The sequence below is a fragment of the Equus caballus genome, chromosome 13 (assembly GCF_041296265.1).
Source record: "Equus caballus isolate H_3958 breed thoroughbred chromosome 13, TB-T2T, whole genome shotgun sequence".
Classification (NCBI taxonomy): Eukaryota; Metazoa; Chordata; class Mammalia; order Perissodactyla; family Equidae; genus Equus; species Equus caballus.
This window is the reverse complement of record NC_091696.1, coordinates 45,471,876-45,491,027: the sequence shown is the minus strand read 5'-3', so window position 1 is coordinate 45,491,027 and position 19,152 is coordinate 45,471,876. Positions and strand designations below refer to the sequence as shown.

Below are 19,152 nucleotides of genomic sequence, written 5' to 3'. Positions count from 1 at the left end.
TTCAACCCCCAACAGCATTGGTACAAGATGGAGGGAGCTTTGATGGCATTTGACTGTACATCCAACATGAATCACCTGTGAGCGGTACCATCCAAATAAACGTGGAGCTCCTCACGCTCATCACGTGCTTTGTCATCCCCACACCTCTACAGGTGGCCTTCCTCTACCTAACAGCACCTCCCCACCCACGTACACCCACCCAGGTTGGCCAACTTCTATCATCTTTCCAGTCTCAGCTTACCCATCACCACCTCTGGAAAGCCTGCACCAGCAACTGTACTGGAATAGGCACCCTTCCACCAAGGACCATTAGTATCATTTGTAACACCGTAATTGTATAATTACATATAAGCGTAATTGCCTGTTTACTTGTTTGTCTCCCTGGCCTTTGGCAGCTTGAACTATGTCTTTCATCACTGTATCCCTAGCACCTAGCACAGGGCTGGGCTCCTGGCTCATAATCAACACATATTTGTGGAACCAATGGATCATTTCAAGTGTTAGAACAGGAAAAGGACTGGCCCCACTGCTGTCTGCAAATGTCCATACCAGGAGTACCGGGTTTAGCTCCTATATCATACAGAATTCAGTCTTGCCCAAAAGGAAGTCTGGTCTTTCGCCGTGCTTCTCACTAAGCCCTGGGATGGTCATGGCTGATAGGAACGTTTCTGCTTGCCCGGGGGCCTTGGCTCACATCGGATAGTGTAAGAATGGGATTTAGGCTGGGGGCGTTGAGTCCCACAGTATCAGTTCCTCTGGAGACTGAGATCAGCCATGTGGGCAGTCAACGGCAGACCCCAGTACTCTGGGCACCAAGGCTCAGGCAAGATTCCCCGGTTGGCAATATCTCATGCATGTTGTCACACATTCTTGCTGGAAAAGCAGCACTGTCCAGGACTCCTTGGGAAGAAGATGACTGGAAGCTCCACGTTTGTGACTTTCCTGGACTCTGCCCTCTGTGCTTCCTTCCCCTGGCCAATTTTAGTCTGTATCCTTAGCAGTAATAAGCCCTAACCACGGGTGTGACAGCTGCCAGTGAGTTCCGTGTTTCCAGTGAATTATCAACGCTAAGGGTGCTCTTGGGGACTCCCAAACTTGAAGTTGGCCCCAGAAATGGGGGCGGTTTTATGGACGGTGCCCCCCTAACTTCACAACTTCACACTTAAGGACATTCTGAAGGCAGTGGCGGTAATAATAGCTCATCTGGAAAATGTGAACCCTGAAGGACAGGCCCATCTCATGGAATGTGGAGCCCGGCAAAGCCACCACTGTGGATGCTTCATTCATTAAAACAGCCTGGGAAAGCTGAAGGTTCCGCGCTGTCATCCCACCCTCCCAGGACCAAGATGGGCAGCCCTCTCTAGGCGAGAGAATGAATCATGAGAGCCTGCTTGCCGCTCCCTCTCTCTCCGACAGATGACTGGGCAAAAATAGAAGAGAATTCCTCCTTTATAAATATCTTGACATGCTAAATGTCTCTAAAAAGCGCCATGTGCCAAGCTAGTCTGCTAAGAAACAGATGCAGAACAGATGCAAAGGCCCATGAGGTAGCAGAGAAGTTAAAGAATTTTTATTCAACAAGAGGCAGGAAAAGTTTCTTGGGAACATAATATGATGAAGGACAACCCAAGGCAGCTGGAGAGTTGTGCAAAGTCTGGCTCCAGCTATGAACATAGCATATCTTACCATGGCAGTTTCAAAGTGGGGGTTATAAATGTGGGGGGGGGAGTGTATGTGAGTGTGGGTGTGGTGTGGGTGTGTGTACTCTATTCCACCCCCATGGCCACTCTTTATCTATTCAATTAACAGATACTTATTAAGCATCTACTATGTGCACAACTCTCTTTTCTTAGGATATAAGAGTGACCAAATCAAGTAAGCTACCTGCTCTCAAAGGACACAAATTCTAATGAAAGGAGTCAGACAAAAATATTAAAAAAATAATATTTAGATGGACCTATGCTATGGAAGAAAATGGAGCTGATAATTAGTAATGCTGAGAGTAGAGGCAACTTGAACTTGAGTGATCAAGAAAAGCCTGTGAGAGGCAACAACATTTGAAATAAAACTTGAATGATGAGAAGAAGCCAACCATTGGAAGATCTGGGGGAGGAAAATCTCAGGCAGAGGGAAGAGCAAGTGCAAAGGCCCTGAGGTGGGTGCTAGGATTGTTCTAGGAAGAGAAAGAAGGGAGCAAGGGAAAGGAGGAGAGGATTTGGTCTGAGATGTGATCAGGAGATAATGGCAGTCCTACTAGGCCATGGCAAGGAAATGATTCTAATTCTTAGTAAAATGGAAAGCTGTGGGAAGGTTTTAGTAAGGATTAATGTGATCAGATTTTGGGTGGTGGTGTTGTTCTTAATCTCTGGGGCAGCCGGATTATGCACTGACTGTAAGCTATCAAGGCTGGAAGCAGAGCCCACTTTGGAAGATGTTGCTGATGGTAGCTTGCAGAAGGAGTTGTGGTGAAGATGGAAAAATCTTATGCCTATGTTTTGAAGGCAGAGCTGGCCGCACTTGCTGAGGATATGGATGAGGTGGGTAAGAGGGAGAGAGAAATCAAAGATGACTCCTAGGTTTGAAGTTTGAACAGCTAAATGGAAAGTGGGGTCATTTACTAAACAGGAAAGGTTCCCTCTGGAATCATAAGATTCGGGACACGCCAAAGATGAGAAAATGAGACTCAGAAAAGACAAGAGATCTCCCAAAGTCATACAGCTGGGAAGTGACAGAGGCAGGGTTTGAACACCGGTCCCTGGGACTCCAGGGAAGGATTCAAATGGCAAAGCACGCCAAATTTCTAAGCCAGGTGCAGAGAGGCGTTGAAGGAAAAATCAAATCGGTAACCCAGGCAAATTCAGGGCATGCCACATGGCTGATCTATTTTCAGCACCCACTCTTGTGAAGGCTACTTGTAGCATCATAGAATTAATAGAATTTTCCAGCTGAGCAGATCCTTAGGCTCAAAAAGGCACCTGTGTCTTTGCAAACATGATTCGGAGAACAGCCCGCCGAGTAGGCAGACGGGTTAGGCTGCTGAGTAGACTTTGCTTTGAATGGAGCCGCGGACACAGACTCATCTTCCAAGCCATCCTATCCGCTTCTTCCCTGCTGTCAAAAGGAACAGGACATTATATAAACCTTCCGAAATGCCAAAAGGAGGACTTCTATATTTAACTCCCTTCCCAGCACCCAAACATCACGTGACAGAGTGTTGAGGACCCAATTGAACAATATTGAGTAACAGGGCAATAACCCAAGGGACTCCCCCCTTCTCCCGTCTCCTCCGACTTCCCGTCTCCAGCCACCCACTGGCATATCTTCATTAAGGAAGTTCAGGAGCAGCGTGGCTCAGGCAGATCCCCAGGAAAGCAAACAGCTGGGGGAGTCAAAAGGCTTATGCTAATAGAGATGCTATTAACACAGGCAGAGCTACTGGGGAGCCGTAACTCAGAGCCAATCAGGTGCTCTTCCTCCCCTTCAGCATTCCGGTGAAGTGTGGGGACAGAGGAGCAAGAGGGAAGGAGGCAGCTATATAAAAACCAATGCTCTCAAGGCTCGGAGGCAAATGAAACGGGACTTCAGCTACTGCATCTCCACAGCTGGGACCTTTGTTAGAAAGGCGCTGATAGAAAAACGTCAAGGCACGTCTACAAGATTGCAAGAGCTGGGTGATGGAAGGAGCGGCAGGAGCCAATCAAGAAGGCATGGAATGAAGCTCCTGAACACACTTATTGACCAGTTTGCATGCTGTGGGCGATCAATAAATATTAAACATGGAGGTTGGTGGAGAAAAAGTTTTAATGAGGCCAGGAACAGCTATAGAGTGGGCTGTAGTGGTGAAGGGCCATGGAGATGCTAAGCAACCAGACTCATCTCTGCAGGTCCCGTATCCACACCTCTCCCTGGGGTGTTCTCAGTTAAAAAAAGAAAGAAAAACACCTCAGGGGAAATTCATGGGAAGTTGGAGGCTGAGAGAGCCCTCCCTGGCATGGAGCAGGTCTATGGCTCCAGGCTCATCACACCCTTCATTCAATTAAAAAAAAAAATCCCCAGGACAGAGTAATAAATGAGAGACTGAGGGGTCCTCTACCCTCAGGGAGTTTCCAGGCACCTGGGGGAGGCACCAAGCATATTGACAAAACTGGAGTAGGAAAGTCCTTCATGCTATACGCCCACAGAGGAAGGGCATCCATTCCAGCCAAGGTCGGGGAGGACTTCCTGGGAGAAGCAGCTTTTGAGCAGAGAAAAGAAGAATCAGGAGAGAGTAGCCAACTTAAGAGGCAGAGAAGAGTGGTCCAGGTGGGGAACTCGGGATGTGCAAAGGCTTGGAGAACCTGCTCTTCCCTTTGCCTGTAAACATGCTTGTACCCCTTCCCCACCATGGATCCCGTGTTCTTTCCCCCAATATCAATTTACCTAGTCTTCCAGAACAGGAAGAGGAATTCGTCATTGTTATTAGTACTATTACTGCTGTTATCATTATTATTATTTTATTTATGACACTTATTATGTGTCAGGCACTGTGCTAAGCATTTGACCCACATTATCCTCTTTGAGGCCCCTCATCCCTCTAAGAAAGATGCTGCTATGATCCCCATTTAGAAGTGAGAAAACTGAGGACCAGAGAGTGAAGCAACTTGCCCAAGGGCACCTAGCCAGTAGAAGTGGCACAGCTGGATTTCAGCCCGGGGAATATGACTCCCGTGCACTTAAACATCTGGTACACCACTTCCCACTAGTCATCACACATGCCATATGTAAAGCCTCACATTGAACTATGTCTTCACGGCTTTCCAACCTACCCGTTTGTGCTCCTCATGTCCCTTGGCATTTATCATCCAAGATCTAGTCCGTAAATGTTGGAACCAGTTGAACATGGGTTAAGTCCTAGACCCAGCACTTACTAGCTGTATCATTTTAGGCAAGTTATCTGAACTTTCAATGCCTCAGTCTTCACAGTCTCAAAATAGGGATAATACCTATATCCTGAAGGACTGCTGGAAGAATTCAACAAGATGAGTGCAGCAGAAGGCCCAGCACACAGGTTGTATTAGTTTCTTATCGCTGCTACAACCAGTTACCACAGCTTAGTGGCTTAAAACAATTGTAAATTTATTACCTGAGAGTCCTGAAGGTCAGAAGTCTAAAATAGGTCAGCAGGGCTTCCTAGAACTTCCTTCTGAGGGCTCTAGGGGAAAATATGGCTTTTTCCAACTTCCAGAGGCTGCCTGCATTCCTTGGCTCATGGCCACATCACTCTGAACTCTGCTTCCACCATCATTTCTCCTTCTCTAACGCTGACACTTCTTCTTCCTTCTAAGTACCCTTGTGATTACAGTATTAGACCCCTCAGATAACCCAGGATAAGCTTCTCATATCGAGATGGGAAGATTCTTAATCACATCTTCAAAGTCCCTTTGCCATAAAAGGTAACATAGTCTCAGGTTTCAGGGCTGAGAAGGTGGATATCTTTGGGGGGGTCCATTATTCTGTCTACCGCAGTCTATTCTCTGGCCCCTAAAGATTAACATCTGTCCCACATGGAAAGTGCATTGCCCCATCCCCCAAAATTTCAACCTGTTACAGCATCAACTCAAAGTCCAAAAATCTCATCTAAGTCCCATCAGCTCAAAAGTCCCAAATCTCATCATCTCAGTCATTCCAAATCAGGTATGTATGAGACTCTGGGTGTGAGCCATCCTGAGGCAAAATTTCTCTCCATCTGTGGACCCGTAAAACTAGAAAACAAATTATCTTCTCCCAAAATACAACTGTGGGACAGGCTTGGGATACCAGTTATAGGCCATCCTGATCTAAAAGGGAAACAATGGAAAGAGAAAAACTAATTACCACACTCAAGAAATTTTGAAATCCAGGGAGCCAAACAATCATTAGGTTTTAAGGCCTGGGAATAATCTTTGTGTTTTATGGCTCAGCTTCAGAGTAATTCCTTTTTCACAAGGGGTAGCATGTGTTTGCAGCCTAGTAATTTTAACAGTCTATTTCCTGCCTGTAGAATTTTGGAAGTGTGATGGCTCTCTTTCATTTCATCCACTCTCCATTTCCTTCAGTCCAAGTTGGCAATGTTTCTGCTGGTATGAAATTTAAAGAACCTTGTGGGTCTCCTATGTATTTCACAGGAACTCATTCCATTAGTCAAGAGGCTGTTCCACAGATCCTTCCTAGATAATCCTATCTCTATTCCTGGCTTCTGTTTAGATGGCTGAGTGGTTCATGAGTCACACACCTAATCTCTTTAAAGATCCCTCTGTATGATCAAATACTGTGACTTTTCCATCCTTTCCAGGCACTAGCAAAATGTTACCCAGCCACACCCTTGGCTTTCTCTCCAGAGCAGCTTTCCTGATAATGAGTCTCCTCATTTTAGCATCTTTTACAACTTGGATAGGCTGAGAATTTCTCAAGTCATCCTTTTTGCTTAACAGCTCTTCCTTCAATCTCTCTCTTTCCTCTCAAATTTTACTAAAAGCAGCAAGAAGAAACCAGACTGTACCTTCAACACTTTGTGTGGAAATCTCCTCAGCTAACTATCTAAATTCATTGCTTACAAGTTCAGATTTCCACATAACTGCAGGACACGATTCAGCTCAACTTTCTGCCACTATAACAAGGATCCCCTTTCCTCCAGTTTCCAGTAACATGCTCCTCATTTCCATCTTAGCTGGCCCTCATTGGTAGTGCCTTTAACATCCATATTTCTACCAATCGTCTGTTCATAATGATTTAGGTATTTTCTGAGATGATATACGTTTTCTCTGTGATGCTCCTCACTTCCTTCTGAGTCCTCAACAGCAGAGTTGTTAGCATTACTATTTCTACTAACAGTGTGTTCAAGAAAATCTAGGCTTTTTCTATCATGTACCTCAGAATCCTTCCAGCCTCTGCCCTCTGCCCAATTCCAAGGCCATTTCTACTCTTGTAGGTATTTGTTACAGCAGCATCCACTCCCGGCACCAAAATCTGTATGAATCAGGGTTCAATCAGAGAAACAGGACCAGTAGGAGATATGTATTAACAGATTTATTACGAGGAATTTGCTTACATAATTGTGGGGAGTGGCTAGACATGTCTGAAATCTGTAGGACGGGCTGGAACTCTTGCACATCAGCTGAAGCTTCCATCCTCACGTGGAATTTCTTCTTCTTCAGGGAAGCCTCAGCTCCACTCTTAGGGCCTTTAACTGATTGAATCAAGGCCACCCAGATTATCTGGGAAAATCTCCCTTAAAGTCAACTGATTATAGACTTTAATCACATCTACAAAACACCTTCACAACCACACCTGGATTAGTGTTTGACTGAAGAACTGGAGAATGCAGCCTGGCCAAGCTGGCACGTAAAACTGACCATCACACAGATGCTATACTCATCGCACTTCATTCCTGACACTCAGGACAGCCTCTCACGCATTTCTATATCCCTTCCCGCAGGTCCCAGGTCCAGAGCAAGCACACATAAGTCAAATGAGCAAGTTTCCAGGCACATGGGTTTACCCTTTCATCACTACTTTCCATCAGTCTCCCTCTTCCTCTCCTGCTCCACCATCCAGCCTCATCGATTCTGAAGGTTCCCTGTCGCCCTTCCCTCCCAGAAAACCCATCATCTTATACTTTGGGAAGCCAATATTGTAAATATTGGAGCATAATTACCCACAGCACAGACCCCGTAATCTCAGCTCTTCAACAGATGAAGGCTAAAACAATGAAAATCCAAGAGCAATTCTCTCTCCAGCCCACAAGGAAGAATGTGAGCTTAGCTATCAACAGAAACTTCCAAGGTGACATTCATTTGCATCTAGGCTCTAATGAAACCAGTTCTTCAAGAAGATCAAAATGGGTGACTCATAATGACCAATTTAGGATGCAAAAAGTGCTTGACCAATCATACTCAATTGTAGACCTGTTATCCATGGCGTTAGACAAGGACCGAAGGTTAAAAATACTGATCAATAATTAATAAACCATCTCCATAAAAAAAGAAACTATTGCAATACTTTGCTGCACACATTCTAGGTGACCTTTTCCTTCATATTTTTCTTCATAATTTTGGTTTAACTATCTGTCAGTGCAAACGTCTTGAAAGAATGAGTTCATTCTACCTTCAGAATGATGGTGATTGATGATGATGATGGTGATGATGGTGATGATGAGAGCAGCTGCCATTTATTGGGACTTACCTTGCACCAGGTGACCGTGCTAAGCTCTTTGCATACAATATTTAATTTGATCATTATTATAACCTTGTCATACTTTGAGTTCTCCCGGCAGGAGACCCTGAGACAAGGATTCGAGTTCCCAGTAGTTTATTTGAGAAATGATCCCCCAAAACACTGATAGGGGAAAAAAGAGACTAGGGAGGAAAAAGAAACAATAATGGTGCATTTTTAAGCAAGTTACAATGGTAGGCAACTGAACCTTATTATTACTGGGATCTAGCATAAAATATCTACATCATAGTCATCCCACCTAAAAGGCAAGGACCTAGAGTACTTATTCACAACTCCCTGTCTATCACTGACTGCTTCCAGCACCTTCACTCACCCTGCAGGTGGGCTAAACGTGCTTCCAGAGACAGAGAAGACCTTGCAGGCAGAGAGTCACATGTATTCACAGGCAGCAGCCTTTGGTCTATAGAGGTGAGGACTGAGGGGGAAATGGGCAAGGACACACTACACAACTCTAGTAAGTAGGTGGTATTCTTCCCATTTTAGAGGAAAAAAAATTGAGGCTTAGAGGGGATAATGTAACTCACTCAAATGATGGAGCAGCATTAAAATTAGGTCCATCTGCAAAGAAGACACACAAATTGCCAAGAGGTATATGAAAATATACTCAATGTCACTAATCATCAGGGAATGCGTATCAAAACCACAATGAGATACCTCACTCCTGTCAAGATGGCTATTATCTAAAAAACGAAAGATAGTACACTTTGGAGAGGGGAGAAATTAGAACCCTTGCACACCATTGGTGGGAATGCAAAATGGTGCAGGCACTACAGAACAGAAGGGAGGTTCCTCAAAAACCTGAAAGTAAAACTGCCATTAGATCCAGCAATCGCATTTCTGGGTATTTACCCAAAAGAATTGACATCAAGATATGGAAGAGATATTAGCAACCCCTGTGTTCTTGGCAGCTCTACTCACGATAGCCAAGATGTGAAAACAACCTAAATGTCCATCTACAAATACATGAATAAAGACCGTGGTATGTATATACAATGGAATACTATTCAGCCTTAAACAAAAAAGAAGGAAATTCTGCAATAGGCAACAACATGGATGAAACGTACGGACGTCAAATGAAATGAGCCAGTCACGGAAGGACAAATATTGCATGATTCCATTTATAGGAGAAATATAAAAAAAGTCAAATTCATAGAATCAAACAGTTGAAGGGTGCCAGGGGCTGGGGAGAGGGGAAAGTGGGGAGTTTCCTTTTTTATTATTTATTTCTTATTTTTGACAAATAAAAGTTATATGCATTTAAGGTGTACAACGCGACGTTTTGATATATGTATACTCTGTGAAATGATTACCACGATCAAACTAATTAACATATCCATAACCTCATATAGTTACTATTTTGTGTGTGTGTGTGATGAAAACACTTGAGAGCTACCCTTTTAGCAAATTTCAAATATATAATACATTATTAACTATAGTCACCATGTTGTACATTAGATCTCCAGAACTTATCTATCTTATTACGGAAAGTTTGTACCCTTTGGTTAACATCTCCCTTTTTCCCCTATCCCCCAGCCTCTGGTGACCACCATTCTATTCTACGATACTCTGAGTTTGACTTTTTAAATTTTTTAATATTCTTTAGATTCCACATATGAGTAAGATCATGTGATATTTCTCTTTCTGTGTCTGGGTTATTTTACTTAGCCTAATGTCCTGCAGATTTATCCAAGTGGTCACAAGTGGCAGGATTTCCTTCTTCTTTAAGGTTGAATAACAGTCCATTGTATATATCACATTTTCTTTATCGATTCATCTGTCAATGGACACTTAGGTTGTTTCCATATCTTGGCTATGGTGAATAATGCTGCTATAAACATAGGGGATGCATACATCTGTCTGAATTAGTGTTTTCATGTTCTTTGGATAAATAACCAGTAGTGGGATAGCTGGATCATATGGTCGTTCTATTTTTAATTTTTAAGGGAAGCTCCATATTTTCCACAGTGGCCGCACCAATCCTCATTCCCACCAACAATGCACAGGGTTCCCTTTTCTCCGCATCCTCGCCAACACTTGATATCTCTTGTCTTTTTTATAATAACCATCCTCACAGTGTGAGGTGATATCTCATTGTGGTTTTGATTTGCCAGAAATGGGGAATTTCTAATCAATAGGCATAAAGTTTCAGTTGAGCAGAATGAGTAACTTCCAGAGATCAGTTGCATAACATTGTCCCTCTTGTCATCAGTGACACATCGTGCACTTAACAATTTGTTAAGAGGGTAGATCTCATGTTAAGTGTTCTTTCCACAATAAAATTTTTAAAAATCAAGTCTGTCTGACTGCGAAGTCACATTCTTACCCACTCTCATGCTGATATCCAGGTGGCCCTCTGTGTTCCTGCCGTCATCATCTGAGTTCGCACATACCTGCAGGCCTGCGGTGACCTAACACTTTCACCGGCTCCAGTCCTTCCTGCACACTACAGCCAATTTCACCTTCCCTCCTGAGCTTCCCACAGACTGTAGGATCAAGTTCAAACTCCTTATTAGGGCATTCAACTCTTCCCATAAGCTGTCCCTGTGGCCACCTTTGGCCTTCTTACCCCAGCCCTAGTCTATACCGATTTGACCCAGCTCCAATGTCACCTTTCTTCTTTTCAATAAAAAATTCACTGAGCACCTAGTCTGTGTGAGAAGCTATACTATTTACCCCCTAGTTTCCCTCTCCGTAAAATGGGAGCAATCAGAGGGTTGTTAAAAGGATTCAATAAGAGAGTGTCAAGCACTTAGCACAAAGTACATGCTGAACCAGTGTGAATCGTATTATCACCATGAGCTCAACCAACAGTCATTGTTTCATCCTCCGAGCCCAGGAGACACCTGCCAGAGCCACATCACATTGTCACAAACTCCTAAGTACTAGACATGGCTTCACCCTCCAAGGGGCCTGCTCCTTGAACTATGGCCTGTACAGCCTGAGGTGACAAGAAGAGCCTTAGATCCAGAGCAAGAAGCCAGAGTCCAAATCTGGTGTCTGCCAATTCCTGGCCACGTGACCTTGACCCCATCAATCCACTCCCAGACCTCAGTTTTGTCATCACCTAAGTGGGCACAGCACCTTCCTCGTGGTGGCAGTAAGAAAGGCTCTGTAGAGAAGGCTTAAGGAACAACGGGTTCCTCCCATCAAGCCTAACTCGGGTTAGCCTGCATCCTGGTTAATAACGCAGACTCAGAAGTCAGAAAGAGCTGGATCTGAAAGCAGATCCAATCACTCACCTGCTGTTTGGCTACATATTTTGTTTCCCTTCCATGAGCCTCAGTTTTCCCACCTGCCAAATGGCAGGAAGAGTACCAACAGCACCAGAGAGTTAGTATAAGGATTAAAATGAGATATTTAAAGCTCTTGGCACACTGCCTCGCATGTAATAAGTTTTCAGTACATGCCAACCATTACCATTATCATTATTACTGTGCCATCATTATCAGAATGCTTTGAATATAGACCATGCTTAAGGACAGTTTGCTAAATGAATGAATGAATGCCAAGAAACAAACACCATCACAAGTGAAGTCCCAGCAGCGCCTGGATTTCAGAAGTCTTCATGTGAAAGTTCTCCACTTAGGAAACAAAAAGCCTGACAATTAAGAAAACTGAAAAAGAACAGAACAGGCTTGGCCAAATTGCCTGAGCCCAGCCGTGTGTGAAATGCCTCAGAACACCTGAGCCAGCACCGATCAACCTGAGTTAAAATCAAGATCGAGAGACAGGCCTGGGGGCCCGGAGCTGCTGAGGTCTGCTGTTCCCTGAACCTGGAGGTCAAGTCTGCCTTCTCTCGTGAGTCCCACGTCTTCTCTCGGTGCTGGGAGGTTGGGGTGAACATCCCCCAAGGATGGGACAGGCCTCTACAATGCCCTACTAGGTGGCAAGAGGAGGGGGACAGTGGCTCTTCTGAAGAGGTCTGGGGAAAGGAGGACAGGCAAGAAACCTTATTAAAACGAAAACAGAAAAGAGGTCAAACCAAAAACCCATCCACTACGTTGTTCAGATGCAGATTCTGACTGTCTGTAAGGATGCCATTTGCAATGTAAACAAAATACCCCAGGAAATACAGACCCTGCTCGTCCATTGGACACACTGGGTCTCAAAAAAGGGAAGTGATGTGTTCAGGCTCACAGAGAGTCAATGACATGGTCAAGACAAGAACCCGGGTTCTCCCTGGCTCTCCATCTAGACCGTGTTTCTATCATAACTCAAACTGGTCTCCCGTGGGAGAGTGGGATCTAGCATATTCTCGAGGCCAGGAAACACTCTTCCTTCTGGCACTTTCGTTGGGCCAAGTCTCCCCACCTCTCTTTCCACGGAGCTCAAATGGGGCCAACACCATCTCCAGCTCCACGCAGGACCAGCCTGGCTAATCAGTGTACTCCATCCCTCGGCCACAGTGATTGGCTCAGGTATGGGCACATGATCCAGAGGAGCCCAATCAGAGTTAGCCCTGGGCCTTTTGATGGAGCTACCAGGAAGGAAGCTCTGCACTCTAGTTCCTCTGAGTCACTGAACTGGTAGAAGGAAGGTTCAGAGCTTCTGGTGGCATCCTGCCACGTTGGGAGTGGGGCTGAGGGGATATGCCCTGAGACTGAAGCCAATAACAGAGAAGAATCGAGCTGAGAAATGGGAGACCCATTCCTGATGACACCTGGATCTAGCCAGGCTAGAAGTCGGTTCCTGGTGTTTGCAATTACATCATTCGCCTTGTCTAACTTTGTACTGCCGCCATCAGTTAATAATAACAGCAAAACTGGATTTTTTTTTTTTTACTGAGATTTACACTTTACAAATAATGTTCATTTGCATTACAACACGTCATCCTCAAAGCACTTCCATGAAGCAAATAGGCCATGGGCTGTTTTCCACACTTTGCAGAGGAGGTACCAAGGCTCCGAGGGGAGCGATGCCTTGCAGGTCACAGCTCACCAACGGCAGGAGAGGGACAATATATCTAGTCTTAGGACTCCAGTTCAGAGCGCCTCCCACCCTCTCCTCCCCTGCCTCAACCTAGGAGAGGCGTCCCTCGCTCCTATAACACTCAGCAGGGGTGTGCTTGCAGGGCTGGCCCCAGCTCAAAGCTCCACTGCAAAATTCCTCCTGGCTACTTGTTCTGAGTTATGGGAAAGAGAAAACGTACATCCTCAAATGCCCATTTCCTCACATTCAATGGAGAGCGAAAGGGCACAAACCCACAAGGAGATATTGGAAGATTTACTAAGTGGCGAGAAAACAGGAGCAAAGTTCAGTGCTACAAAGAAGACAGAGCCCAGAGTCAAGTCAGCTCGAACACAGGGAGCTTCGCCGCTTGAGCTTAGAAAGGGGAGTAAGTTTAAAAAACAAATAAGCAAAGAGGACCCAGAGCTTCGTAAAGACCAGATCCCTGACTTACCTCCACCACCCAGGCTCAAGTTCAACCCATCACAGGCGTCCCCAGCTCTCCAGGTCCCTTCCTGCCTCGCACGGCTCCCTCCTGGGAATCCAGCCCTTTTGCTCCCATCTCTCTCAGTCGCATTCCATGTACAATTCGTGGGTCTCGTCCCTTTTCCAATTAGGTACTTAATACAACTTGGATCCTCGTGCCACCACATAATAATTTACACAGAACACTTAATTAGCTTCTTAGATAAAAATAACATGTAATTTGTTTGGTAATTATATGTTTCCACAACTGCTGAAAGCAATTCATTACAGGAATTTGGTACACTTAGGATAGATTACCTTAATTCTATTTTTCTGTTTATCCAATTATATCTGTCGGTCTTAATTGTATTGTAAATTGTGTGGAGCTCACGAAGGTGACTGTAAAGCTGTTGTTCCTTTGGATTTCATGGTTGGTTTGCACGTCCCTGTGTTCCCTCCGGGCACCAACTGGCTCTGTCGGGGTCGTGAAAACAAGGACGCGCTAAGACCCTTCACACGAGCAAAGAAGAAAGTCACAGCACTTCCTGCCAGGGGCCTCTTTCACGTGGTGTATTCCAAAGTGAGTGTATATGGACACATGTCCCTTCAAAGCTTTTAATTCAGTACTTATTCTAATGTGTATGAGAAAAAAATATAAATAGCATATCCAAACCATAATTTCCAGCAAATTGTTGCTTGGAACAAAGGTTAAGTAGGTATTTATGTTTAAAAACATTGAGTCAATTTATGGATGACTGATGATATGAAGGAATTACTACTTTTTAAAATGTAATAATGAAATTATGTTTATATTCAATTATTGGAGTCCTTATCTTTTAAGATACTTACTGAAATTTTATAATAAAATGATAAAATCTCTGGAATTTGCTTTAAAATAATTGAGGCAGATTTCACAAGATTGTAACCTATCATTAACTCAATAAAAATTAAATTAAAAAATAATAAATGAGGCAATATGTTTGAAGGACGAGGGAGTATTAAGAAAACAAGATGGACCATGAGTTGAAGGTGGATTGAGGGTACCTGAAGGTTCATTATATTTTCTCTCTACTCTTGTATGTTTGAGAATTTCCATAATAAGAAGTTAATTTAGGGCCAGCCCAGTGGCATAGTGGGGAAGTTCAGCACACTCCACTTTGGCAGCCCAGGTTCGCGGGTTTGGATCCTGGGCGTGGAGCTACTCCACTCATCAGCCATGCAGCGTCCCACATACAAAAGAGAGGAAGATTGGCACAGATATTAGCTCAGGGCAAATCTTCCTCAAAAAAAAAAAAAAAAAATGGGGGCCAGCCCTGTGGCCAAGTGGGTAAGTTCATCCACCCCACTTCGGCGGCCCAGGGTTTTGCTGGTTCGGATCCTGGGCGTAGACATGACACGGCTCATCAGGCCATGCTGAGGCGGCGTCCCACATAGCACAACCAGAGGCACTCACAACTAGAATATACAACTATGTGTTGGGGGGCTTTGGGGAGAAAAAGCAAAAAAAAAAAAAAAGATTGGCAACAGTTGTTAGCTCAGGTGCCAATTAAAAAAAAAAAAACAAATAAATAAAATAAGTTAATTTAAAAATTGAGTCAATTTAAAGAAAAAATTGGTTAAATAATAATGTAGGTCAGAAGGCAGCAGACTTTTCTGTAAAGGGCCAAACAGTAAATATTTTAGGCGCTGGAGGCCATCTGTCTCTGTGGCAACTACTCAATTCTGCTTTTGTGTCTCAAAAGCAGCCTTAGACGGTACATACCCAAGTGGGTGCAGTTCTGTTCCAACAGAATTTTATTTACAAAAACAGGGGACAGGCCAGAGTTTGCAGACCCTTGAGGTCAGTAATGCACTGATATGACGAACAATATGAAGGCGGTATAGAAAAGACTGTAAGAGAGAGAAATACTCAATTTGAGGAAGCCTGAGATGCCTTCCTTTAGCGTAATAAGGTCTTATCGATTCAGTCTGAGAGGCAACTACCAGCCAGGCTTTCTGCAAGGCAGAGACACAGATAAAAGGAAGACAGGGACAAGGTGGGAGCAAAAAGCATAGCCACTGACCCATTCATTTGACAGCATTTTATAGAATGCCCTAGTAGGAGGACATCATGTCAGCTTGCTTCAGGGGATGCTGCCACGGGGGCTACTAAATCTATCCATGTCCTTTCCAGCTCCTGCTGAGACCAGCTCGCACACAGATACCCCTGCCCCGTGCTTAACCCGTGTGGGAATAGAGGCTCCCCCACAGAGCATAAACGGGAAGAGCTATTTCAGAGTGAGGGTTATTACTATTATTATTGTTCTGACTCTGCAAGTCCATTCAGCTTTGGGTTTCTGTCCAGAGGTGAAGGAGAGGAGTCGGGGAGGTGACTCCAGGGGCTTTCTAGGCACTAGCCTGGATGCTAGAATCCACACTTAACAACCACATTGAGACAAAGAGTTTCCCCATCGCTGATGTCCCATTGCTTTTGGAGAAATAACATGATAGTGACATTCCCAAGCTGCTGAAGGAGGCATGAGCCGAGAGACTTCGACAGTCCAGAAACTGCATGAGAAATGACAGCTGGATGTGGTTGTCCCCATTGTGATGACTGTGCAACCCTCTCAAGTGCAAGTGCAAATCCGGGATCCCCAACAAAGTTCAGCCATGAACTCTTCCCTGGAGACCTCCTTCCTTCCCCCTTGGGTCACCCAGTATGATGTGGCTTTGTCATCAGATAATCAAAACATCGCTCACTCAAAGGAATACTTTTCGGGCCCTTAACACCCACCAGGCACAGTATAAAGACCCAGAGAGACCCAGCAGAGGACATTCAGCCCCTGCTCTCTAGGAGCTCACACTGTAACCCTGGTTCTCAAGCCGGAGCAATGGCTTCCCCAGAAGACACGTAAGAGTGTCTGATGACACTTTCGACTGTCACAACTAGGGGAGGGGGTGCTCTTGGCACCCAGTGGGCAGAGGCTAAGGACGCTCTAAACATTCTACAGTGCACAATGGCCCCCACAGCAGAGAATTATCCAGCCCAAAATACAAATGCCCCAAGATTGAGAAAGCCTGCCCTCATAGAAGACAGATTTTAAACAAAAGACAGTCTGAAAGATGCAATTATTGAAGTGCGTGCAGGGCACAACTGGAGCAAAGGAAGAGCGTACTCTCAAATATAAACATAGTTTCTGCCTTAAAAACAGAAACAAAAACCTTTATTTGACCCCACACCCCCTTCTATATAATTTTCCAATCCTCTGTTCCCTTTTACAGCAAAAATGATCAGAGTTGTCTATAGCAACCGCCTCCACTTCATTTACCATCCTCTCCTCTACAGCTGCCATCAGGTCTGGCCACCACCGCACCACGGCAAGGCTCTCGTTAAGGTCTCTGCATTCTCCATGCTGTCAGATCTACTGGCCAACTCTCGGTCCTCAACCTACTCAACGCCCGACCCTGTGGATCCCTCGTTTCCTTGACTCGCCATCCTGGGCACCACGCTGCCCTGGTCCTCCTGCCATCCTACTACCTTCTGCCCCTCAGCCTCCTTGCGGATTCTCCCTCATCCTCCTGACCTCTCAACCCTGGGGGTGCCCGGGAGCTCGCAAACTAGAGCTGGTGTGCCAAACCCGGTCCACCGCCCAGTTTTTGTAACTGAAGTTTCATTAGAACCCAGCTATGCCCACTCATTGACATATAGTCTACACTGCCTTCTCTCTGCAATGGCAGAGTTGAGTCATTGCAACAGAGACCCTATGGCCCACAAACCCTAAAATATTTCCTACTGGGCCCTTACAGAAAAGTATGCTGACCCCTGACCTACATTATTATTTAATCCTTCTTTTTGTTTAAATGGATTCAATTTTTAAGCGAGTTTTTCATTATACAAATTATCAATTACGCAAGAGCAGAGAGTTCTATGCCATTAAATACCACGTAAACGCAGGCAGCAGCATGTACAGCCTGGGCTCTCTCCTGAGTTCCAGATTCACATATCCAGCCAATTGCTTTGACATCTCCACTTGGATGTGAAATGACAATGATAACACGACCAAAGCAGAGCTAGAGACATCCCCCTCTTCTCCACGTCTTACCCAGCTCAACAAGAGCAACTCCATCCACCACATTAACCACATTAAAACTCTAGCATCTTACCCGTTAGGACAAACTTGGCTAGAGTACACCGAAATTCTCTGTATTATCTTTGCAACTTTTCTGTAAATCTAAAATCATCCCCCAAATAGTTTATTACGTAAAAACCCTAGGGGTCACTCTTTCTCTCTCATTCTCGCCTTCTCTTTCTCTCACTCCTCATATCCAACCAGTCAGCAGGTAAGAGTGGTCTACCTTCCCAGCACATCCCAAATCTGATCATTCTCACCACTTCCACCAACACATCCTGGCCCAAGTAACTCTCCTGTCTTGTCCCCACTTGGATTACCACGATACCTTCCTAACTGGCCCCCCTGGTACCCCTTTTGTCCCCTTTTCATTCTCTTCTACTCTCAACACAGCAGCCAGAGTGATTTTCTTAAGAAAACATAAATAAGGTTATGACACCCCTTTGTCCAAACCCCTCCAATGGTTTCCCATCACGCTTGGAATAAAATCCAAACTTCTTTTCATGGCCCACATGTCCTGCGGGAGCTGCCTCTGCCCACCTCTCAGAACCTGTCTCCTCCCACTTTCCATCTGATCAGTCTGTTCCAGCCACCCTGGTCTGTTCCCGGAACACACCAAGCCTACCCGCCCCCACCCCAGGGCCTAGACACTTGCTGTCACCCTCTGCCCACCCTCCACACAACTCACTCCCTCAACTAACTCAGGTCTCTGCTCAGATGTCACCTCCTCAGAGAGACCTTCCCTGGTTAGTCTATCCAAAATACTCCACCTCACCCATCTCCAGTACCATCTCTCACTCTCTCCTGGGTTATTTCTTTGCCTAGCACATATGGCTACCTGAATTCACCTTACATGGTTATGCATTCTTTCATTATCTATCTTCCCCACTAGAAAGTAAGTTCGCTGTTGGCAGAGACTTTATCTGTCTTGTTTATGGCTGCACCTGGTTGCCTTGAACATGCCTGGCACATGGTAGATGCCCAAATACCTGCTGAATGTTATCTGTTGAATGAACTCTGCCTGGAGAAGTCAAAGAAAGCTTCCAAAAGGAGATGATGTCAAGCTGGCGTCGGAATGAGGATGAAATGTACATGTGTCGATTTCTTTGGCAGCACAGCAACCACCACTATCCCCAATACCTTTGGGAGATCCTCACTCTTGCCATCTGCCATCTTGGTGAATCTATTAAATGCCCTCCCCTGATCAAGATCTGAGACATAGGATGTAACTGGGTCCAATAGGCTTTGTAATTTTGAGCAGTGTGTCCCCCAGATTCAGCCAAGGACCCTGAGCAGTTTCTGGTCCCCTAACTCTAGGAACTGCCCTGGCCCTGCCCCTTCAGCCTCTCAATTTAATGAGCTCCCCTCTCTTTTCCAGAGA

The 19,152-nt window shown here is 45.0% G+C and overlaps 1 protein-coding gene and 1 long non-coding RNA gene across 2 annotated transcripts in view; one reads left to right on the top strand and one right to left on the bottom strand.

The window, feature by feature from the left end:
* GRIN2A (glutamate ionotropic receptor NMDA type subunit 2A) overlaps positions 1–19,152 on the bottom strand; it is a 361,399-nt gene that overhangs the window by 314,227 nt on the left and 28,020 nt on the right. The window lies entirely within an intron of this gene.
* Positions 11,943–17,125, top strand: LOC138917027 (uncharacterized). Its single transcript, XR_011424354.1, has 3 exons — positions 11,943–12,048; positions 14,159–14,242; positions 16,988–17,125. It is a non-coding gene; the product is annotated as an uncharacterized lncRNA (long non-coding RNA).